Raw genomic sequence first — 25,275 nt, forward strand, 5'->3', positions numbered from 1 at the left:
CTACTATTTATATATTTATTTATTTTGGGGGGGGGATTAGGTACCTCAATTACTACCTAGTCTTAATCACTGAATGAGTGCTGCCTTAATCACACTGAGACCTGTTGAAAACCTTAGCTTAAAAAGTCCAAGGTCTCCCACTGCAACCAGAAGCATCTCCAGTCATCTGACCAGTATCTGGCCACTGGACTCAGATGACACTGGAGGGGAAAGTGAGGCAGGTTATCTTGCCCAGCCCTCACTCACTTAAATCCAACTCACTTACATGTCATAGTATCACCTCTCTAATGTCATGGTCCTCTTGGAGAATGAAGGACATGTGGTTACATGTTAGAGCAAGTAAATTGGCCCAGAGTCACAATAGGTCTCTACATAACCTACATGAGAGATGCAAAATCTTATCATTTGGGTGGCCACCCTACACAACTGTTATAGAAATAAAAGGGTCAAGATTAAGCTCGGAAGTTTCCCAAATGTGGGGTAAAGATTCAATGTTCTTATGAAAGTCATCTCAAGCAGCATTTTGTATCAAACCCTAGATTAGGATCCAGAATCTGTTCAGTAAGGGATGGTTTCTTATTTTATCATTTGAAGCTACGATCTAGATGAGGATACTTGAATATGCATAAGAAACAGGAGTGTATGTGCATGCACCAAAGAGACTGTGATGAGACCACCAGGCTGGGCACTATCTACTGGATAAATTGTATATTACATTTACTTTCTGATAATAAAATGACACCTTTCAGTGAGGTTATAGAAGACAAAATACTAACCAGAATAGACTGCTTGCAATATTACCATGTCTCAGTCATCATGTGGGCTACCGACCAAATACACCAGAATCCTAATAATTATCTATAACTATTATCCTCTGAGTTTTTAAACATGAGAACAGAAATTCTGCCTTATCTAAACTTTGTATTTTCCCCAGCACATGAACACAGTGCTTTGTATGTAGCAACCACTTTTAAATGTCTGTTAAATATGTAAACATATTTCATTTTCACATTCAAGCTTTTTCTCATGCTAAAATTCTCAAATGCAACTCCTTCCTTATAGCCCTGAATATATATTTCTACACATCCTTCAAGATCCAGCTCAAGTCCTCTTTCCTACATGAACACTGAATGTAAGTCAGCCATGTTCTCTCCTTCCCCCGAATTTCTAGAATCTACTTATTAGACCTATTCCCTTGATAGTTAATCACATACCATCTAATATTGTTGCTTATTTTTTCACGAGTCTAACAATTCCCTTTAGGGCTACTTCCCCAACTCAGAGCTGGCACTGGGGTACCAAAGGGAGGTGGACTATTACCTGATGATTCTAATCCTAAGAGGCTAAGTTTCTATCCTAGTTCAAATATCACTATCCCTTTGTTTTCTAGTACCAAACAATCAGTTGATTTGATTCATTTTTAACAGTTATTTACTAAAGTGGAAAATTAGTATTATTTGTCCTTGGCAAATCATTCTGCTCCTGATTAGATAAGTTTCTTCCTGCTGGTCCCACCTCCTTGATGATATTTATAGGAGGAGAAGGGTTAGGAGGAGAGATAAAGAAACCCCTCCTTTCTGCAACAGCTATTTCCTCTCAAAGGCCTTGCTCCAGCTCCTGAGTAGTCAACTCTAGAACTTGGAGTCTACTACTGCTGGATTGACCATTGTATTTTTCCATAAGCCTAGAGTATTGTCTGATTCTTTCAGCCAATCACAAAATATTTCCTGTGGGGAATCATCTGCTTTTATCAGTCAATCAATCAACAAGAATTTATTAAGTACCTACTATGTGCCAAGCATTATGCTAGGTACTTAAATTATAAGAACAAAGAACAAAACAAAACCTACTCAAAATGAATTTATATTTTACTAGGAGATACAACAAATACATATAAGGATATAAAAACTATAAATGTAAAGTTAATAAAAACAACATAATAATAAAGGAATCAAATATAAGGTAGTTTGGGAGGGTGGGCTCTAGCAATTGAGAGGATCAGGAAAAGATTCATACAAAAGATGATGAATGAGATCTATCTTAAAGAGAGGGATTTTATGAGGCAGAAGTAAGGAGGAAATGCATTATAGACATGCAAAGGCAACTAGATGGAAAATAGAATGCCTGGTGGGAGGAACAAAGACAGACAGTTTGGCTAGATAACAGAATGCAAAATGGTGAGTAATAACCATTGAAGCTAGAAAAGTAGGTTGAGCCCAGGTTAGAGAGAGCTTTGAAATCTAAACAGAGTTAATAATATTTTATCTTAGGGTCATAAGGAAGCCACTGGTGCATCCAGTGGCCAAAGCCCTGTAATATGGTAAGATTATAGGAAATTCTAAAACACTTAGTTTATCCTGTTGATTGGTTCAATTAAAAGAAATTGGATCTTCTGTGATTATATTCATGAATGGCAGAGGGAATCCCCAACCTAATATGTATTTTATCTATCTCCCCAATTAGATTATAAGCTCCTTGTGGACAGGTAGAGACACTGCATGGGTGTTTTAGTTTTTTCTGTTCTTAATGGTAACTGTCATAGTGGTAGGTACCCAGTATAATGAAGTAACCCCGTTAATGACTAAAGGAATTACTCATCAGATGCCTAGAGGATAACCCTTTTTTGCTCCCCCACTTCCAATAATGTGTTTACTTTCTGAAACAGAATATAATTTTTCTATATAAGTAATTAAAAAAAAACACTTTAAAACCTACCGTAAGACTTTGGCACTACTTCCTAAGATTAGGCTATTTTTTTGGGGGGGAGGGGGGTGTCTAAACAATGTCCCACTGGACTATAGATTAGAGATGTAAAAGCATAGACATATCAATTGATTATGTTGTCAAATGACTTTATCATCTTTCCTGGAACTGGAGAAGTCCTTCATACCTTTATAGAAGTTGAGTAAGCTTTCTTACTATTGGCCTATTCATGCCACTTTTCTGTTCAAAAATCTTGAATGGTTTCCAGTTGTTGCTGGAGTAAAATTGACCTGATTTTCAAAGCCCTCCAGAACAGAACTTTAAACAACATTTTCCCTGAATAAAGATAAAGTTGACTTAATTAAAAGACATTTTAAAATGATAGAAATATTGAATGAAAGAATATTTTGCCAAAAGTAAATTCAGTCTAAATTTTTTTAAAAAATCATTTCCAGAAAAGAAAGTGTAAAAATGGGAATTTAATTCATTGTTGGTGGATCTGTGAGCTGATCCACCCATTTTAGTGAGAGATTTAGAATTATGTCCAAAGACTTATTAAATTACCTTTACCCTTTGACCCAGAAATACCACTTTTAGGTTTGTTTCCCAAGATGATTAAAGAAAATGGAAAGACTCTACATGTTCTAAAATATTTATAGCAATTCTCTTTGTGGTGGAAAAGAACTGGAAATTTCGGGGATTTACATCAATTGGGAAATGGCTAAGCAAATTATGGCATATATTCATGATTGTTGAAAATTACAAGCAATGATTGCAGGAAAGTCATGACATTGCCCTTTGATCCCTACTAGAATTGCTCATGTGATTGAATCAGTTCTTCATAATGCCTTTTTACTCCCAGAGTAGCACAAGTATGTACACACATCTTCAATGACAGAATGGGCTGGAACCATAAATCTGATAAGATCTTGACAAGGACTATCTGACATCAACCAGAAAAGGCAGGAGTCACCACGTAACTACTATAGAACAAAGAAATCCCTGAGTCCCACATGCGCTATATATACACTCTTATGTAGGCATACGGTATATAAGTGTTTAAGACTGAAAAATAAAGTATACTCCATTTTCATGAGTTTTGGTGTCCTGTATAAAGGGCTGAAACTCTGAATAGGTGCCACTGGAATCAGACAACCAAGCACTTAAGGCTAATTACTGATTGGACAATACTCTATTAGCATATGCTTGGAAAATGGCCCTTCCCACTATTCTGTGCTGGTTTGATCTTTTGGTATATACAAATAATCGTAGGAGGGATTAGGGGATGGAGTAAAACAAGCCAGGATCACTTTGTCGATGGAGGAAGAGAAGGGAGGTCCAGAGGTGGAAAGCCTGTGGCAGTTTGTGGATTCCCTTTACTTCTCTTCCTAAAGACCAAGGACTTTTGCTTATCCTGACTCAGGTTGATTCTAAGGCATCTAGGGTGCTAACCTGGACTTCACAGTCCTGCCTCTTCATTCCTAGCTCACTTCAGAGATACAGAGGAAGATTTGTGTCTCCAGAAATATGGATCCGGATACATGATGGCATATTATTCTCTATAAGAAATGATGAGCTCAATAATGCATGGAAAGACCTCCAAAAAATAATGAAGAGTGAAAAGAGCAAAACCAAGAGCAAAACATTGTCAGTTCACAGTTCACATTGGCAGTAAGAGAAGTATTGTTTTAAGAACAACTTTAAGTAACCAAATTATAAATACCCAAATTAACCACAAAGATCTTGTGAAGGAAAATGTTTGAATCCAGAAAAAAAAATTGAAGTTATGTATGTATGTATATATATGTATGCATTCACATGTATTGTCTATAAGTATGCATGTGTGTGTGTGTGTGTGTGTGTGTGTGTGTGTACTGTGTGTTGTGTACCCAGATTTGTGTCTAAAGGTAGCCATCTCAAAATTTGGGATGGGGAGAAGGAAAAAAAAAAGGAAAGTCACATGATAACTGTTGTTGTATGTGAAAGTAATAAGTTATATATAATAGATCTACAATTTCAGGTACTATTTTGTTTTTCTATTTCACTTTGTTATGGAAATGTTTAGTTTTTTTTTCTTAAATTCAGGATAAAATAAATTGAAAAAATTGAAAAGCAAATTATTAAAAATTATTTTTAAGTTAAAAGTTCCAAAGCAAACCAAAGTTACAGACAAAACAAAATATCTTTAATTGCACTACAGTGTACTAATACAATATCTCAGTAGCATTAAAAAGAATGATAATTTTGTGTATATTAGTAAAAAGCATTAAAAAGACTTTCATCCATTAAATTACCCCCTTTTCAAGCTTCACAGAAAGCAGGTATCCGAATACTAAAAGGAAAAATTTCTCATCAGAATAATTTCCTTACTTCAGAATCCCAATTAGGATCACTTTACACTCCTCAAAGACAAATGGCCACAACTAAAGGTAAGAAGTATTATGAAGAAACTGATGCAGAAAACAAATTAGAAAAATGATTAGTTTGTTGTTGTTGTTGTTTTTTCTCTTACTAGTTAATGGATTCTTCCACAAAGCTGAGGTGCACACAATTCATTACTTCATACTGTGACTTCTGGATGACACTCTTAGTCTGCAATTCTGAAAAGAATAATCCCTTAGTATTTACAAAGTATAGCAGGATTAAGAAGAGACAGCCAATCTGCCTATGCACACAAGCAGCTTTAAATTTGATCCAAAACACAGTCAAGGTCTCTACTCTAGAGGCTTCATTAAACATGAACTTTCAAAATTCTCCCCAATTCTCCAGAGGAGTCATTTGTGGACTGTGGCAAAACTAAAGAACGTGAAAGGTGACACTGCAGAATTGTGAGTGTATTCCTTATACAAAGGGGAGAATTTGGCAAGTATTGAAGCCTCCAGTCATAGGTCCCTTCTTTAATCCTAAGGGAAATACAATTAAGCCTAACTCAGGTTTCCTTGACTAGAGTTAACTTTCTATCTTGGGTTGTTTTTTTTTTTTTTTTATTTTTGCAAATATTTAATTTACATTTAACTTGTTTATATTCCAAGCAGCTTAAGAAAACAACCTTTCCCACACTAAGAAAATATACCTTGTAGGCTTTTAATACCTGAAGAGGAAAAAAGCCCTTCCCTAAGAACCATTTTCTAATATAGGATCTTAAACCTGATTCTTTAAAGGATATATTAGGTAATTTAGACCAGAACCTTCATTTTACAAATAAAGAAACTGAGACCCAAAGTTACTGAATGATTTGTGCAGTCACATAGATATTGAATGGCAGGTTCTAACTTTGAATTCTAGACCTCTGGATCTCTGAATCTCATGCTATCCCCTTGCTCCCCAATAATACTTGCTCTACTAACTTCAAAAAGTTGTCTTAAAGAAAGTGCACTGCAAATCATAAGGTTCTTTATTATTGTGAGTTGTTGTTGTTACTTCCATGTTTTTAGGAGATAAGGTACTTTCCTTAAATATAAATTAAACTACTTATTGCTACTAATCATCATGTCTTTGAAAAAGACTAAAAACTCTGCTAAACTTCCTTTTCTAAGGACACAGCCTACCACCTACTGCACAACTCTATGAGCCATGGAGATCCTCTCTGTACCAACAGCCAAATCCTGCAATGACTCATCATCATGGATTACTAAGCAATAGCATTTCAGTATCTAACTAAGGCTACTGCCCTGAGCCCAGTGAGCAGCTCACAGAATCCTCAAGAGGGCAGGTTAATTCTTATGGTCAAGGGCCATAAGGGGCTAATTATTCCTACAATAAGTGCATTTTTTGACTTTTAAAATTGGCTTTAAAACTAGATCGGAGAATACTATTAACAGTACTTTAAGGCTTACAAAGTTTAACAACTACCCTGGAGAGAAACTATGTAGATATTATTTTTTATTTTATGGAGGAAGAAAGGTATAGTTACTCACTTAGGATGGCTCAAGACAAATGTTAGATCCCAAACTATATTTTTGCCCTTAGTCCTTTCACTTCTCAAGTGATTGAACAGATTAGCAGAGATAGAATAGAAGTAAAATATTACTAAGGTTAAAAAAAAAAAACCTCAGTATCAAAAAACAAGGGGTTATTTTCTTTTTAATGAGATCTTTTATCAGACTTTCAGAGCAATTTAAAAATGTTATTGATATGCTTTGTTTTTATATTGTAAACATTTATAGATTATTCCCATTCTTTGAGAGGTCTCCTATAATGAAGCAAAACAATAAAAAATCAATAATATAGCAATGTCATCTGAAAGCATATGCAATATTTCACATTTCGCAATCCATTCCCAACCTTTCCTTTGGAGACCTGATTGTTAAACATTTACCAGCACACTCCTGGTTATAGGGCACACACACAAAAAGCACACACTTGGTGAGTAAGACAGAGGGTTACAGCTGGGGCCTGGACATCCTTAAATACCTCAGTATAGGTAAAGCCCTGTTTCTGTAATTAAAAAGAACAAGAAAAGATCTGAGTAAGCATAATCTCATCACGGAAAGGTTGTCCTCTTGGTGATAAATTCCCTGGCCACAGCAAACCATGAAACAAACAAAAATACAAAATGGTCCCAGTCCTGTGTGGTCTCTTTATTTGTTCAATGATGCTTGCAGAGAGGTAGAAAAGGAAATAGAAAGGACTAAGAAACATCATATTTATTATTGATAACAACAACAATAGTAATAACATTTTTCTAGCACTTTTAGGTTTGCAAAGAATTTTATAAACATCTCACTTTATTCTCAAAATAATCCTGGGAAATAGGTGCTATTATTATCCCCATTCTAGATAAGAAAATTGAGGTAGTCAAAGATCAAATGACTTGCCAAAGTCACACAGTCCAAACTGTACTTAAGTATCTATTTATATCAAAATATCTAAGGCTAAATTGGAACTCAGATCTTCCTGACTCTAAATTTAACATCCAATCCAGTGGGGTGCTTAGCAGCCACATTTATTCATTTAACCATTGGTACTTTAAATATGAGGTCTTTTTTTTTTCAATGATCAATTAATTTTTCCAATGATCAAAAACTGATTAATTTGACAAATTTTACTATTTGAGTTGTTCCCTCTTCCTACCCAGTGGATCTGTGATTTAATCTATGTGAATAGATCTGTCTAATAGTTAATTCAAAAATCTACCCATCCTTTATCATATGCAATTTTTATTCATGTTCTCCCATAAATTTCCCATAGAGGACCAAGGCAACATAGTGGTTAGGTATAATTGCAATATTATCTATACAGTAACTCAGGTGTAGCATTTGAAATGTTTATCTTCTTTGATTCTTATATTATTTCTTTGAGGCAGGCAAACCTAATAATAAGAGCTCTACAAAAACATGTTTGTTCTAGATTTTACATATAAGTGAGTGCTAAAACTAGACTTTTTTTTTTTTTGGATGGGGAGGGTAATAATGAAAAAAGGAGTAACCAGAGAAAAATTGATATATCACTCCTGACAAAATCACATCTGATTGTCCTTTTTTTCTCACGTTTCTTTAATTACAGTGAAGTCAGCCAATAAACATTTATTATTTTTTCTGTGTAAGGTACTCTGAGCTCTGAGATTAAAAAAAAAAAAAATTGATCTGCTATCTAAATAGATAGGCTGTAATTAAACAGAACAAGACTAGACATAGTCTCATCACCACAAGATTGTACTCTTGGTGATGAATTCCCTGGCTACAGCAACCCATGAAACAAACAAACAAATACAAAATGGCCTATGCGGTCCCTTAATTTGTTCAATGATAGTTGTAGAGAGGCAGAAAATGAAATAGAAGGGATTAAGAAACATCATATTATTATCAAAGAGCTCAAAGTCTAATAACATGCAAAGAACTATGCACAAAAAAGGCATATATGGAATAACTTGGAAATTATCAACAGAGGACAAAATAATAAAGCCTAATTTTACTTAGAGGAACTGTATATACAGAAAAGTATATATAGAATAAACACAAAGTGATTTTGGGGGGGAGGAGAGAACAAATAATAGCTGGAGAGATAAAAGCTTCCTTTGGGAGATGGCTCTTTAGCTGTTGTTTGAAAGAATCAAAGTCTTCTACAAGAGAAAAGTGAGAAGGTATAGAGACCATAACTTCACCAGGTATGGAGAAAACTTATGCAAACACCAAAAGTGAGAGATTGCCCCATACAGGGAACCATAAATAGGCTTGTTTGAATAGAATACATAAGGAAATAAAAATTGAAATTAGTCTGGAAAATATACAGTGAAGAATGTTCATGACTATAGAATGTATAATTTCCTATCCAAACGATGATCTGGGTACATGGTTGAATGTCTACAGTGCCACTAATGCAAGAAGGGAAAAAAAACTAAAGTCTACAAAAATTAATTTTTGGAGCAAGGAAATTTTAACCTTTAAGATTAATAACCTTCCCATAACCTCCTACACACACACAAAATCCACAAAATTAGTAGATATTACAGTTAATAAATCACTATTGAATTAAGATTTAAGGCTTTGTGGGAGATAGAAAGATGAATAAGACATAGTTTCTGTCCTTGTGGAAGTTACAGGTAAAGAATACAAGATATGTACACACTTTACTATAATATACAATGCTATGGAAAGAGTGCTAGACTTGGAGTAAGAAGAGTCTTATATTCAAATTTCATTTACAAGTTCTTAAAGTGCACAACCAGATAAAAAGCAAGCATTTTTTATGGCAAAAAGGGCAGGAAGTAACTGAGTAAAAACAATTCATAGTGCTTTGAGGTTTGCAAAAAAACTCAAACAAAACAAAACAAAATTTTTCATGTATAATCTAATTTGGCCCTTATAACAGGAAGTAACTGCAAGATTATCATGCCATATCATCTGTTTATAGATGAAGAAACTGAGGTTCAAAGATTAAATGATTTGCCCAAGTTGATCTAGCTAGAAAGCCTCAGAGCCAAAGTCTCTAGTTGAGGTATTTGCTGATTCCCAATCCACCAATCTTTCCAGAACCCAGACTAACTAACTAACTAAAGTTGTGTATGTTTTATTAGGAACCTCAGGTCCCTATGGTTGGCTTTCCTGCACATAAATTCATTCAGTTTACCAAGCATCTGCTCAGGTAGATAGATAATGGGCCTACAAAACCCTCTCAGCCATTTCCCTAACTAGCACTGTTATTCGAATGAAAAAAGCAGTGTATTATTTAACATGTATTGGTCAACCTGCCATCTGGGGGAGGGGGTGGGGGGAAGGAGGAGAAAAAATGGAACAAAAGGTTTTGCTAACTGTCAAAGCTGAAAAATTATCCATGCATATATTTTGTAAATAAAAATCTATAATAAAAAAGAAATCACTTTTAAAAAAAAGAAAAAAAGCTGTGTATATAAACAGTATTATATACTGATTACTTTAAAATTGACTTCAGCTTATTAAAAAAAAAGAAAGGAAGGAAGGAAGGAAGGAAGGAAGGAAGGAAGGAAGGAAGGAAGGAAGGAAGGAAGGAAGGAAGGAAGGAAGGAAGGAAGGAAGGAAGGAAGGAAGGAAGGAAGGAAGGAAAGAAAAAAAGAAGGAAGGAAGGAAGGAAGAGTAGTTCAGAAATCAAAGTATTCAGTAGTCTGGGGTTATTAAATAGAGGGTTGAATAGAACCAAATTTTCAGTTCCTCTGAGGGTACCACAACTGATATTCCTGAGTATTTAAGATTAAATTATGTTCAGTAACCTTGGTTTAAAAAGGGAAAGAGGTGTGGAAACACATTAGTAAAACTATCCATCAAAAATTAATAAAATAAATTTTTTCCTTAAAGGAACAAATTTTAGTTGTCTTGGAAAATTCCCAGATTTGGAATAATTCATTCTAACAAATGCTGGATAAGTGAGGTGTTTCTACACCAAAAAAGCATGAGAGTTTGGAAGAAAAAAGTATTTGATATTATATCAAACATTAACATTAGTATGCCAAAATTTCTTAAGTTTCACTCTAACAGCAAGCACTGATAAGCAACCCATTTTTGAAAAATACAAATCCATAAACATGAATAAATTTTAAATCTTCCTTATTTTTAAAAGAATCTATTATTAGCTTGAGGTGTGGGAGTGAAGTTGTGTTTTCAGAGATATTTTTCCTCCCTTACTCCTTTGATGGATATAGAAAATTAAGAAAATTATTGTTTAATGAACAAATGTCAACAACAATTTCAAATTACACTTACAACAAATAAAACATGCTGCTCCTCAGCAGTAACCTTATCAATAGTTCCCAGGCTCCTAAAAGGGTTATTAGGATAGACTGTTTGCAAGCAGATACTGACAAAGTGAGGAAAGAAATCAATTGTTGCTTGAGGTAACTAATTGGGAAAGTATAAAAAAGTTTGCAAATCATTAGGAAACTTGTTTTTAAAGGTGAAATGAGTACCATAATTTTTTGCCCTTTCCATCCTAAAGTAACGGAATAAGTGAGGGGAAGTATTTATTTTTCTGTCAAGCACTCAAACCTAGAATTCACATTTACATTTATAGATGTATTAACTTAGACAAGGTATAGCTAGGTGCTGAAATGGATAGAGCACTGAGCTTGGAGTCAGGAAGCTTGATTCATCGTAAGTTCAAATGTGGCCTCAGATGCTTACTAACTGTGTGATGTGGGGGAAGTTGCTTGACCCTGTTTCAGTTTCCTCACCTATAAAATGAGTTGGAGATGGAAATGGTAAACTACTCCAGTATCTTTTCCAAGAAAACCCCAAATGGGATCATGGACTGTTCAGAAGCTGATGACTCTATTTGCTGTTGTTGAGTTGATCACAATCCTTTCTTTGTAGATGATCCCTACACAGGAATCTATGCTAAGATTGTTAATATGACTAGACAAAATAGATCATAATTTGTTTTATACTTTCTATAAGGGCAGGCATAGTAAAGCAATGGGAGGGAAAAAAAAATAACTTCCCACCCCTGTAACTAGGGCAAGAGGAAGAAACTGAAACTAATTAATATTGAGGTCATGTGCTATGTCAAGGGACATCACCACTGAACTATGTAAGTCTCTATTATACTGGCTTATTAACAGCTCAGTTATCACTACAATGCAGCAAAATCCTATTGTTATAAAAAGCTAATAATAATAACGGAGGCAGATTATAGGTCAAAACATTTCCTGAAATATCACTATATGAAGTAAAATTTAATTAAAAAAAACAAACAAACAGATATGGGAGATATTGTACAAGGCTCTCAAAGAAACAAAGAATAAAATAGTCCCTGCCCTCAAGAAGCTTACATTCTATCCAGATCATTTAAGTACTAAAAGCTTATTGTAAGATAGTCTAAGCCTTACTTCCAGTAACACCTTATAAAATACTTTCTCCTCTATCACTGAATATAATTAAAGTTTAGGATGGGGAAAATACAAGTAATTTTATATTTTTCATCCATATAACTTTAAGAGTACTCATAGAGTGAAATGAGCAGGACCAGGAGATCATTATATACTTCAACAACAATACTATATGATGATCAATTCTGATGGATGTGGCCATCTTCAACAATGAGATGAACCAAATCAGTTCCAAAAGAGTAGTAACGAACTGAAGCAGCTACACCCAGCGAAAGAACTCTGGGAGAGGTCTATGAACCACTACATAGAATTCCCAATACCTCTATTTTTGTCCGACTGCATTTTTTATTTCCTTCACAGGCTAATTGTACACTATTTCAAAGTCCGATTCTTTTTTTTTTTTAAATAGCAAAATAACTGTTTGAACATGTATACATATATTGTATTTAATTTATACTTTAAAATATTTAACATGTATTGGTCAACCTGCCATCTGGGAGAGGGGGGTGGGGGGAAGGAGGGGAAAAATTGGAACAAAAGGCTTAGCAATTGTCAGTGTTGTAAAATTACGCATTCATATATCTTGTAAATAAAAAGCTATAATAAAAAAAGAGTACTCATAGAGATTGAATCTATATGTTCATATAATTATGAGCTTATTGTCTCTTCACTGATATAAATATGAGATAACAAGAGTCAGTGAAGTCTCTAGGACAGGGTTTCTTGGGGTCCTCTGACAGCACTCCTACTTTTATTATACTTTTATTTTCATTAACCTCAAACTAAAATTTACTATTTTCTTAAATTATGAATATTTTATTTAAAAAATCATTATGGGAAGGTATTCCTATATCTCACTAAACTGCCAAAAGAATTCATGATACAAAAAATTTGAGAATCCCTCATACAGGATTTAAGGTTTGGAACTTCTTCTAAACCTATAGCCATTCTGCTTATAGGCTTTCAAAAGAGTGTGGTAAAATAAGGCATATGTTGAGTTTGGCTTTCCATTAGATTTAAAAGCCTCTTTAGCAAAGAAAGCCAGATGCGTGGGGCTAATTTAAGTGTTTTGATTTTTTATTTTATATCTGTCTCTTCAGGGTTTGCATGGGAGTATTCTAATTCTCAAAATAAATATATATGCTAGACTAGTTATTTCTATTGTGTACAGAGAAAAATAACCTGATTTCACCAAAACAGATTAGTATTTTTAACTCCTGAGACATGTATATTATCTATAAAGAGCAAACAAGAAATATAACATTTTACTGTTAAAATAAAAATATACTTGAATAAACTATGTTATTGTTTTCTCTAGGCCTCTTGACTTTTAAATCTTTTTTTTAGGCTTGATACCCCTTTAATCCATCTCATCCTTCCCTTCTCTACCCAAAAAAGAAAGTTCATAGTTAATTTTGCAAGTATCCACACCATTCATTTTCATAAGCCTAGGAGATCCTAAAGGGTTTAAGGTGGCAAGGAAAAGATTTGGGGAAACACAAAGAGTTGAAAAGGAACTCTTTATGTTGGCCACTGCCACTACCAAACAGTTATCCAGAGCTCCAAACTCTAATGTACAGGGATCCTCATCTCATCTCCCCTTTCCATTTTCAGAAGCAAGGTTTTTAGCATTCTTTAACCTAGTTAAGATAACTCTGTCCTGTTCAGCTACCATCTGTTTGTGCATCTACTGAATTTTTTATGGTCTCATTTATACTTTCACTGAACTCCTTTTTTTAATGCAGACATAAAAGTATGGGGTTCTTCAAATGCTGGGGTTTTGTTTTTGTTGTCCTAGTAAATAAAATGTTTGGTACCCAGGCCCATGTCATCACCTCTTCTCTCAGAACATGAGTTGTTGGAGAAGAGGAGAGTTTATTTAATTTGCTGTTTCGAGTGCCCAGTCTACTGAACAATAATTTTGAATGTACGTGTCTTACTGTCATCAGTATTTTTCAGAATCTGAGCTCTTTGAGGGTAATTTGCTTAAATTCCTTTGTAGAGACTGATCACAGCATCAGATAAGTACAAGTGCTTGTTAGTCTTCAGTTATGTGTCTGACTCACTTTGAGACCTCATTTGGAGTTTCTTTGCAAAAATGCCAACGTGGTTTGCCATTTCCTTCTCCAGCTCATTTTTTACAGATGACGAAACTGAGCAAAAGAGATTAAGTAATTTGCCCAGAGTCATACAGGTAGTACGTTTCTGAGTCAAATTTGAACTCGTGAAGGTGAATCTTCCCAACTCCAAGTATCGTATTTTATCCACTGCGCCACCTAGCTGCCTAAAAAATGCTGTAGTTGATGGGATAGATAGACACAATATTTTTCTACAATGCATTCTTAGAACAAGAAGTTTTGGAAGAAACAATGTACTGAAGGGAAAAGAGCAATGTATCTAGATTCACAGTTCTTGGATACAAAATCTAGCTCTGTAATCCATGGGCAGATCAAGTCCCAGTGTGGGTTGGTTTTCTCATTTGCAAAACAAAAGAACTGGAATAAACAAATTCTAAAGCTAAGAACCCTTTCCTAATAGAAAAGGTTACTGAAGTGATAATTGGTAGACCTACCTAAGTAACTAGCAACTATTCTTGATTAGAAAAATCATTTCTTATGTACAAATCATGTCATTTTCTCTTTTAGTTCTCACTCTAAAGTGGATTAACAATCATTTGTGGTGGTGGTGGTGATTTATTTTCTAACAAGGTGACTTAAAAGATATTATTGCTTATTTTTTCTCATCATGGAGTTTTTGGTTTGCTCTGTCACTGAGAGAAGACATATAAAAATGTTGCACTGGAGAAATAAAGGCTATAGGATTTATTTGTAAAGAATTAATTGCAATAACGCAAGTCCCTGAACCATCTTATAAAACAAATTGTTTAGCACATTTCCTTTCTAGTCCTATGTTGGAAAAAATGTCATTTTCATAGAATCATAATAATGATTCACTTCAAAGCAGAAAAGTTACTTTTAAAGTAAAGGACATTCTATTTCCAATAAACATTACCCAGCCAATCCTTTCCAAAATCTCATGTTCCACCAGAATTCTAATACTGTACACACAGCAAAATCTGATGCCCTCGGGATATTCTTTACAACAACTTTTGATGCACTGAATCTAGTATTATATTTAACAATTTTCACATTTAATAATTTATAATTTTTAAAAGGTGCATTCTACAACAAAACTTAAGGCAGCAGGTTTAAATAACAATGTAAAATGCTTAAGGAAAATTATTTTAAGTCGCTAACCAAAGGATTTTTTAAAATAGATTGACTAAATGGGAGAGAAATAAAAAGATTCCTATCTTCAAAATGAAATCTGACATCTTTGAGTATACTGCATACTGTCAAATAAGAGAGGAGACCACACACCCTTCTAAGAGCCCTGCTAGTTTTAACATTCAGAATTTCAACAATACTTGTTAAGCTATTGGTTGCCTTGGACAATTTGATTAAGAAATGCCTAACACCAAATGCTTACTGAGGCACATTTCTTTGGAAGGAATGAAACCATTCAGTTAACAGAACGTGCTAGTAAAGAAATTTATGAGATGAAAGATTTAGGGTTGAAAGAGACCTAAAAAGGCCATCTCATTGAATTTCAATTTTATAAATGATGAAACTGTACTCAGGGATGTTAAATGATTTGCCCAAAATCATATAGCTTGAAAGTTTCTGAAGCAGAATTAGAATTCAAGTCTTCCTTGGCAAGAAATCCAGTACTCTATCCAATACATCATGGTGCATAAAAAAGTACAATACAATTCTTACTGTAGGAAAGTGACTGAGAACTTTTTAAGTAACTTTTTTTGGGTAACTAGTTAAGTGTAATTAATTGTCTTTATATATTTTATTTTATGCATTTAAAAACACTTTGTGTAGAGGTCTATAACCTTCTCCAGACTGTCAAAAAGGTCTATGACATATACAAAGGGGTTTTAATAACATTAGCCTTAAGGGAATAGTATTGTTGTTATTAAGTCATTTTGAATCTGACTCTTCTTGAACCCATTTGAGATTTTCTTGGCAAGGACACTGAAGTAGCTCTTTTAAGGTTGAGGAGGGACTCCAAAAGGTTGTCCAGATGTGTCACAAAAGTTTCCAGACTCAAACCTATATCCAAGTAAAGGGGCAAAGTTTATAGTAATGGTAACGCCAATTGAAGGGGAATAAGTCCAAAGATTTTAGCAAGAATCCTGAAGCTAGGAGACATTTATCTAGTTCTTCATATTATCGATAGACTAATTTTATGGCCTAGAGGTAGAACTGAGGAGTTGTCTCAGGAATTTGGTTATACTGACCAGCAGACCTAAGACTATCCTAAAAACAAAAGACTTTAGAATCATTGACAGACAAGATTGTCAAAACAATAGTTAGAGAGTGTCAGGATCACTAAAAGTTAAAAGAAGAAATATTATTAAATTCCTAGGCCAGAAGACTTACAATCATTGACAGAACAGTATTGTTAGATCAGAGGACCTCAGGATTACAGATTCCAAAGCCAAAAGATTTAGATCACTGACATTGTTAGAAGAGAAGCACCCTAAGGTCAGGTCTCCTAGAAGATATATTTCAAGAGTTGTATTCCCTTCTCTAGCTCATTTTCCAGATCAGGAAACTGAGGCAAATAAAGTGCCTTGCTAGGAATCACCCATTTGAACTCAGGAAAATCAGTCTTCCAAATTCCAGGTCCCAAACTCTATTCACTGAGCCAATGAGCTGCCTTAGTTATAATGAGAGTGGGCCTGAAGGGACTTTCTTTTCTTAACTCAGTTTTTAAAATATTATTCCAATAACAATACTAACCCATTTAGAACTTTTTTCATCACAACCCTGAAAAGCAATTAGTGCACGTTTTAACAATCCCATTTTACAGACAAGAACTATAAAGACAATTTAAAATAAGGAACTTGGGAGTGAGAAGTAAATGTCCTCACACTGAAACAGATTAGTCTGTGGTCTGCAGTCTGAGAACTGCCAGTAGCAATGAAAAGAAGTTAAATGATTGTCCAAGATCATATGGCTAATTCCAGTCAAAAAGGATTTCAATCTATATTTTCTTGACTCCGAGTCTAGCCCCATCACCACTGTGACGCCTGCTTCTGAGAAAGGGCTCACATAATTAGAGTTCTAATTTGCACCTTAATTTAAATCCATGTAATTATTCATCTTTTGTAGTGAATTATAAAAATATCTATTTTAGGATTTCCAGTGACTTTTTAGAAATATGTATCATCCACTATTTTAAGAAAGTATACGGTCTGTATTTTTTCAACATTATATTACTTCTACAAGGAACACAAACAGCGAGGGTACCAGCAGTACTGAGAAAGAGGAATAAATTGCTTAAGTGTTGAGCACAGTTAAGTACGGTAGCCAGCAGGAAAGGATACCGCGAATCTGTTGTAGCTCTAGGAAAGGCAGAGGAACTACTCAAAAAGCCATGCTCCAGGTGAGGCTCGAACTCACAACCTCGGCATTCCTCCGCCAGCACTGCCTTATAAGTACCGCGCGCTAACCGATTGCGCCACTGGAGCTTCCGCAAGGTGTTCTGAACTCTCTAAATCTCAGTTTAGTCAGTTCCACAAAAGGGCTAACAATTCCGGGGGGGGGGGGGGGGGGGGGTTGTTTTTAAAACGATGACTAGAAGAAAAGTACTTTGTGAATCTTAAACTGCTGTATAAATACCATTATTAGTTCAACAAAATATAGGGAGGAAAAAAACCTTAATGAGGCGTAAACTCACAAAGGACTTTGGATTCAAAGCCATTTCTGCCATCGCGTCCAAATCTCTGATGTAAAGGTGACGATCCGCCCCCCCTCCGGGGGGGAGGGGTGTTGACCGCAAGATTTAATTTCCCAGAAATACTGCCTCAGTTCTCCACTCGGGTTAAAGGAATGGCGGGTGCTGCGGCTATGTGGCAGGGGTTTGGAGCCGCTCTACCCGAAGCTGGGTGCCCGCTCCAATGCCACTGGCACTGTCCTTTTGCGCCAACTGGAGTAACCGTCAGGGTTATCAGCGGGGCTACCAGCTGCGCTCCCCCAGCACCAGCTCCGTCCGCCCTCCTGCCATCATCGCGGGAGATGTCCGAGGCGAGGCTCCCCAACTTGGGGGCCCGTTTCCCCCCAACTCCATCTCTAGCCCCCCCGTCGCCGCTGTCCCCTCCACTCCCACAGAGCCAGGCAACCCAGGACGCGACGGTCTGGGTCTGGGCTCCCGGTGCTCCCCCTCCCGCCCTGAACGCCGCGGAACGTGTCTGCCCAGAGGGAGGGCACATCTGGGACCCCAACTCAGGCGCCGGTGCTATTCCAAGGTCTAGGCCCCTGGCCCCCCATGGGGAGGGAGAAGCGTCAATTATGGAGCTCGGGAAGGGCATAGGGGTTGGGGGAGGACGTGAGGGGCGGGGGGCCGGGGCTTGATTTCTCCACAGAAGCAAGTTTTAAAAAGGTAAAGTTTTCTTTACCACACCTCCACTTCAATTTCCTCCCGTCCGGTCCCAGAGGGCATTTCTGCCCCGGGGGCACCTGTTCCTTGTACCCTCCATCCAACCTCAATACTCACCGGCTGTGCGCAGCCTCCGCAGGAGCTCCGGCTCTCCTGCCTCCAGTTCTGTCTGTGGCCCTCGAGCTGCTCACGAAACTCTCCGGCTCGTCCCCTTCAGTACAGCCCGGAGGGATGCAGCCGGCAGCCAGGGGAGAGGCTGGGAGGGAGGGCGGCGGTGGCGAGAGGAGCCGGGGAGGCGGAGAGCGGGAGGGAGGGAGGGAGGGAGGGAAGACGGAGAAGGGGAGGAGGAAGGAAGGGAGGGAGCTGGACCACTCCTCCTCCTTTCCTACCCGGGCTTCCCCAAGAGCACAAACACAACTACTTACAACCCCAGCCACCTTAGGTGGGAGTTCTGAAAGGGAGAAGCGTGTTCTAACTTTAAAAGAACACTGTCGCTTAACTAAACTACCTTTAATTACAGGTGGCCATCGAAAGGCCTGTCTCCGTGTTTTAGGAGTAATACTGTGTGGCTTTTACAGCTTGAAGGTGTCCTTCCTCCTATGGCGGGGTTTTACAGGGAATCCGGAGGAAGGGAAGGAGACGGAGAGAGAGAATCAGAGACAGAAATATAGACAGAGACACAGAGATAGAGACAGAGACACTATAGGAAGAGAGACAGAGTCAGAGACAGAAATATAGACAGAGACACAGAGATAAGAGACAGAGACAGCTATAGGAGAGAGACAGAAATATAGACAGAGGCACAAGATAGAGATAGAGACAGAGAGTCAGAGATAGAAATATAGACAGAGACACAAGATAGACACAGAGATAGAGACAGAGACAGCTATAGGAAGAGAGACAGAGAGTCAGAGACAGAAATATAGACAGAGACACAAGATAGACACAGAGATAGAGACAGAGTCAGAGATAGAAATATAGACAGAGACACAGAGATAAGAAACAGAGACAGCTATAGGAGAGAGACAGAGAGACTCAGAGACAGAAATATAGACAGAGACACAAGATAGACACAGAGATAGAGACAGTCAGAGATAGAAATATAGACAGAGGCACATGATAGACAGAGATAGAGACAGAGAGTCAGAGATAGAAATATAGACAGAGACACAAGATAGACACAGAGATAGAGACAGAGACAGCTATAGGAAGAGAGACAGAGAGTCAGAGACAGAAATATAGACAGAGACACAAGATTGACACAGAGATAGAGACAGAGTCAGAGATAGAAATATAGACAGAGACACAAGATAGACAGAGATAGAGACAGAGTCAGAGACAGAAATTTAGACAGAGACACAAGATAGACACAGAGAGAGACAGTCAGAGATAGAAATATAGACAGAGGCACATGATAGACAGAGATAGAGACAGAGAGTCAGAGATAGAAATATAGACAGAGACACAAGATAGACACAGAGATAGAGACAGAGACAGCTATAGGAAGAGAGACAGAGAGTCAGAGACAGAAATATAGACAGAGACACAAGATTGACACAGAGATAGAGACAGAGTCAGAGATAGAAATATAGACAGAGACACAAGATAGACAGAGATAGAGACAGAGTCAGAGACAGAAATTTAGACAGAGACACAAGATAGACACAGAGAGAGACAGTCAGAGATAGAAATATAGACAGAGACACAAGATAGACACAGAGATAGAGACAGAGATAGCAAGAAAGACAGCAAGAGACCAGAGGCACAGCAATAGAGAGGTAGAGAGAATCAGATCCCCTGAGTATGTGCATATTTTGGATATATATATATATATATCCATGCATACATATATATGTAGTTGCATTTGTAACAATAGCTGACAATAATATGTATTAAATTGTTTGGGGAAAGCTGTCTTTTACTCTAACCCAGATCTCTGGGAGATATTCACATTACAGGGCAATTCCCTCATATAAACAAGGAATTAAGGGGTCTTGTATTATTTGCAAATTATGTTATCAGTTATCAGACAGATAACAGTTCTGTTGAAGGTTTTGGATGTCAAGCGAGGAATTTTGTGTCACTTCTATCCTCTTGAAAAAGATGCTCCCACCTGTCCATCCCCATCTGTTTAGGTAAGATCAGCCTGAATTGGGTTGTTGGAAGGGTACTTGACTTTTGCTGCTTATAGAGGGATGGTGTGTGAAATTGTTCATTTCTCCCTACCAGGCTAGATTTTAAAATGACATGTTTTCAATGCATAGCACACTGTCTGGCACATAGTTTGTTGCTGTTTAATTGTTTTTGTTTCAATTCCATAGACTCTTCTTGATGCTTTTTGGAGTTTTCTTGTCAAAGCTATTGAACAGGTTTGCCATTTCCTTCTCCAATTCATTTTACAGATGAGGAAACTGAGGCAAACAGGGTTAGGTGCAGGATAACATAGCTAGTAAATGTCTAAGGCCACATTTGAACTCAGGAGGAGGAATATTCTTGACTCCAGTCTCAGCCCTCTATCAATTTGCTACCTAACTGCACATAATAAACAGTTTAAGAAACGCTTGTTCCTTTGTTCTCTAGAGATCTCAGGTAAGTTCATTGAACAAACATCGTCAAAGCTCACATTCAGAAGACCTAGAGTTTCAGTTCCTGGTACAGACATTTATTAGCTGTGTGATTGTAATGTCTTTAAACTGTTCTGAGCCTCATTTTTCTTATCTGTAAAATCCTTGTGTTACCAGCCTCATAGAGTTAAGAGAGAAGCACTTTGTACACCATAAAATAGTAGAGAAATTAGGAATCCCTTAAATATGTGCCCTTCCTCTCCCTAATCCTACTTCTATCCTTAGCACTCACAGTATTACAAAATCTTGGATGACTTCCAAGATCATCTGATTCAAACCACAGGAGAACAAGATGCCATGAACCTTTGCTTGAAGACTTCCAATGATGGAGGAACCCAGTACTTCTCTGGAGAGTCCATTCTACTTTGGAGTATATCTAATTGTTAGGAGTTTTTCCTCATATCAATTGTTAAAAAAATTTCTTTAGAGAAATTTACTATTAGCATTCAGAATTAAAATGTTTGTTAATATCAATGGCAAGCACAGATACCAGTAACAGGTTTTTCTGTATTTCTAGGTGTAGCACAAATTCAAGCTTTGTGCTCCTCTGTAAATTTTATGGAAAATTGATTGCCATTTGTTGTTTTCTTCATGGTTAGGATGGGGCTGGAGGATGGTAGGGGGAGGGGAAGTAAAGAGATAGCAAGTGTTTGTGTTTAGCAAGTATCAAGGCTCATATTCAAGGAAGACCCAGTTGTCTGAAGGGAGACAAGCATAATGTAAAAATAGGAGTAACTTGGTTGGACCCAAGGCATCTTATCTATCATCTAGCAATTTATGGATAAATAGGTACACTGTAAGTTATCTGTTTTCTTATAGAGTTTTTGAAAATGAACATCTTTTGTTTTTCAAATATATGAATTCATTGCTCATGACCAACTTAATAATAAATTAGGCTATCAAATGCGTATGTCTCAACTAGTGGGAAGATTATTGGGTTTGTAGTCAGAAGCCCTGACTTGGGATCTAAACTGCTATATCTGTGAGATCTTAGACAAAGTATTTTAACGTTCTGTACCTTTATTTGATCACAATAAGGTTTGCTTTCTCTCTCTTAAAGAAAAGGGCTTTATAAACTAGAATCTCTATCTAAATGGGAGCTGTCATTCCTTTTGAGGGTCAAAGGCAGGATGTGAAAGCTGGAAATGTTGCCAAACAAGTAATTTTGATAACAATAGCTACTAAAGACTGTGCCTTTCACAAATTGTTTGTTTTCGTGAAGCCTCAAAGGGCATTTAGTTTTTTAAAAACATGCCCTTTCTCTCCAGTGGTTTCTTGTGTGTTAATCCGGGTTAATTTCACTAATATTTATTATCAAAGCATTGGTAGGTACTAGAGAGATGCATGGATTAAATATTTTAAAATAGTAAATTCACCTTTTTCTTTGTGTGTTAGAAAGGAGAAGGGAAGAAAAGGCTGAGAATTATTATTATTATTATTTTTAAAGACTAGGTCTCCCTATCTCTCCCAGCCTGGAAATATATGGGCTGTGCACTCAGGTTGGTCCCACTCTGATCTGCCAGGATCTTTGACCAGTTCTGATTCCAACCGGAGGGCCTTCCCCCCCCTGCCATTCTGCACATTAAGGCCAAATTTTGTGTGGACACCAATCAAGAGAGTAATAGATCTACAATGATTCCAGGGAAGAAGGGGAAATGGAAAGTGGCAGCATTGGCTGATGTTTAATCAACAGATGGGGCATTGGTCATCACAGTTTATTTCCCTACTCCCAACCCATCTCTAGCCCATTTGGTGAAATTACATGAAAGAAAAGGGAAGAGGGATAACAAAGAATTTATGACCTAAAAAAATATACAAAAGGGTTTTTAGCCATTTATAAAGTAAAAAGAAATTTTCTTTTATGGAATTGTAAATAGCTATTGGCTGTCAAATAGTGATATCTCTCTTGACCCCCCCCCCAAAAAAAAAAGACATTCTCAAGAGAGGGATACTCTAAGCTAGAAGTAGCTTCAAATTGTGGACTTCTGGCAGAAGAGAAGAGTCATCTATGAATGACTAACCCAGATGTTGAGGGGTATGTACTCTTTATGTTTTCCCTTACAGACTCATGATGAAAAATAGTATCTGCAGCCAGAAAAAAAACAAAAACAAAAAACTGATGGAATCTGAATTCAGATCAATGCAGACTATTTTTCACTTTATTTTTTGGTGTGTACTTTTTTTTTTTTATTCATTTTTCCAAATTATCCCCTCCCTCCCTCCACTCCCTCCCCCAGATGGCAGGTAATCCCATACATTTTACATGTGTTACAATATAACCTAGATACAATATATGTGTGTAAATACCTTTTTCTTGTTGCACATTAATTATTAGCTTCCGAAGATATAAGTAACCTGGGTAGATAGACAGTAGTGCTAACAATTTACATTCGCTTCCCAGTGTTCCTTCTCTGGGTATAGTTATTTCTGTCCATCATTGATCAACTGGAAGTGAGTTGGATCTTCTTTATGTTGAAGATTTCCACTTCCATCAGAATACATCCTCATACAGTATTGTTGTTGAAGTGTATAGTGATCTTCTGGTTCTGCTCATTTCACTCAGCAACAGTTGATTTAAGTCTCTCCAAGCCTCTCTGTATTCCTCCTGCTGGTCATTTCTTACAGAGCAATAATATTCCATAACCTTCATATACCACAATTTACCCAACCATTCTCCAACTGATGGACATCCATTCATCTTCCAGTTTCTAGCTACAACAAAAAGAGCTGCCACAAACATTTTGGCACATACAGGTCCCTTTCCACTCTTTAGTATTTCTTTGGGATATAATCCCAATAACAGCAATGCTGGGTCAAAGGGTATGCACAGTTTGACAACTTTTTGGGCATAGTTCCAAATTGCTCTCCAGAATGGCTGGATTCTTTCACAACTCCACCAACAATGTATCAGTGTCCCAGTTTTCCCACATCCCCTCCAACATTCATCATTATTTGTTCCTGTCATCTTAGCCAATCTGACAGGTGTGTAGTGGTATCTCAGAGTTGTCTTAATTTGCATTTCTCTGATCAGTAGTGATTTGGAACACTTTTTCATATGAGTGGAAATAGTTTCAATTTCATCATCTGAGAATTCATATCCCTTAACCATTTATCAATTGGAGAATGGTTTGGTTTCCTATAAATCAGGGTCAGTTCTCTATATATTTTGGAAATGAGACCTTTGTCAGAACCTTTCCTTTTAAAAATATTTTCCCAATTTGTTACTTCCCTTCTAATTTTGTTTGCATTAGTATTGTTTGTACAGAAACTTTTTAGTTTGATGTAATCAAACTCTTCTATTTTGTGATCAATAATGATCTCTAATTCTCCTCTGGTCATAAATTCCTTCCTCCTCCACAGGTCTGAGAGGTAGACTATTCTCTGTTCCTCTAATCTATTTATGATCTCATTCTTTATGCCTAAATCATGGACCCATTTTGATCTTATCTTCGTATATGGTGTTAAGTGTGGGTCCATATCTAATTTCTGCCATACTAATTTCCAGTTTTCCCAACAGTTTCTGGTGTGTACTTTTTTATTTTGTTCTGTGTCTTCTTTCACAATATGGAAATATGTTTTGCATAATTACAATTTGTAACCTTTGTCAAATTGTTTACTGGCTCAGGGAAGGGGAAGAAAATTTGGAACTCAATTTTTAAAAATGAGCGTTAAGAATTGTCATTACAGCTAATTGAGGAAAATATTATTTAAAAAAAATTGTAAATGTTTCTTCTTAGGCCTTAATCAAAGGGCAGTGTCAGCAGCGCCAAAGAGTCTACTGTCTATAGGTCTACTGGCCTATATTTCTCCTCCCTTTCACAGCTAAACGATTAAAAAAATCTATCTAAATTGATTTCTTCCATTTTCTAGTCTTTTTGGCTACTTTTCTGTCCCTTTGTAATCTTACTTCCAAATTCATTCTTAAATAAAGCTTTTCTTTCCAAAGTTATCCATGATCTCTTAGGGACCTTCTCATTCCTTACTCATCTTTCCTGACTTCCCTGCAGCATCCAAAACTGTTGACTTTTGTTATACACACTTAGGGAACATATTTTCCCTTCCATAATTTTAAAAATACTGAACTCTTTGTTTTCAAGCCCATCTGACTGCTTCTTATTATTCTGTAAAAGCAGGATCATTATACATGGTCCCACTGCCACCCCAGAAATCTGTCCTAAACCCTGTTCTCTTCTTCCTTTG

The 25,275-nt window shown here is 36.6% G+C and overlaps 1 protein-coding gene and 1 non-coding gene across 4 annotated transcripts in view; both read right to left on the reverse strand.

Annotated features, from left to right (window-relative positions):
* PKIB (cAMP-dependent protein kinase inhibitor beta) overlaps positions 1 to 18,747 on the reverse strand; it is a 121,477-nt gene extending 102,730 nt beyond the window's left edge. Inside the window, exons 1-2 of one of the 3 annotated variants that reach the window (XM_074309976.1) lie at positions 18,569 to 18,743; positions 5,216 to 5,303 (exon numbers count right to left, since the gene is read on the reverse strand). The gene's annotated coding sequence lies outside the window, so the exon portion shown is untranslated. Of the gene's footprint in view, positions 1 to 5,215; positions 5,304 to 18,568 lie in introns of all 3 variants that reach the window. The other 2 variants (XM_074309977.1, XM_074309974.1) reach the window with 2 other exon arrangements.
* On the reverse strand, positions 17,451 to 17,543 carry TRNAI-UAU (transfer RNA isoleucine (anticodon UAU)). Its single transcript is given in 2 exon segments — positions 17,451 to 17,486; positions 17,506 to 17,543. It is a non-coding gene; the product is annotated as a tRNA-Ile (tRNA).
* Positions 18,748 to 25,275: the final 6,528 nt, after the last annotated feature.

Source organism: Sminthopsis crassicaudata, chromosome 4 (assembly GCF_048593235.1).
Source record: "Sminthopsis crassicaudata isolate SCR6 chromosome 4, ASM4859323v1, whole genome shotgun sequence".
In the NCBI taxonomy this organism is placed as follows: Eukaryota; Metazoa; Chordata; class Mammalia; order Dasyuromorphia; family Dasyuridae; genus Sminthopsis; species Sminthopsis crassicaudata.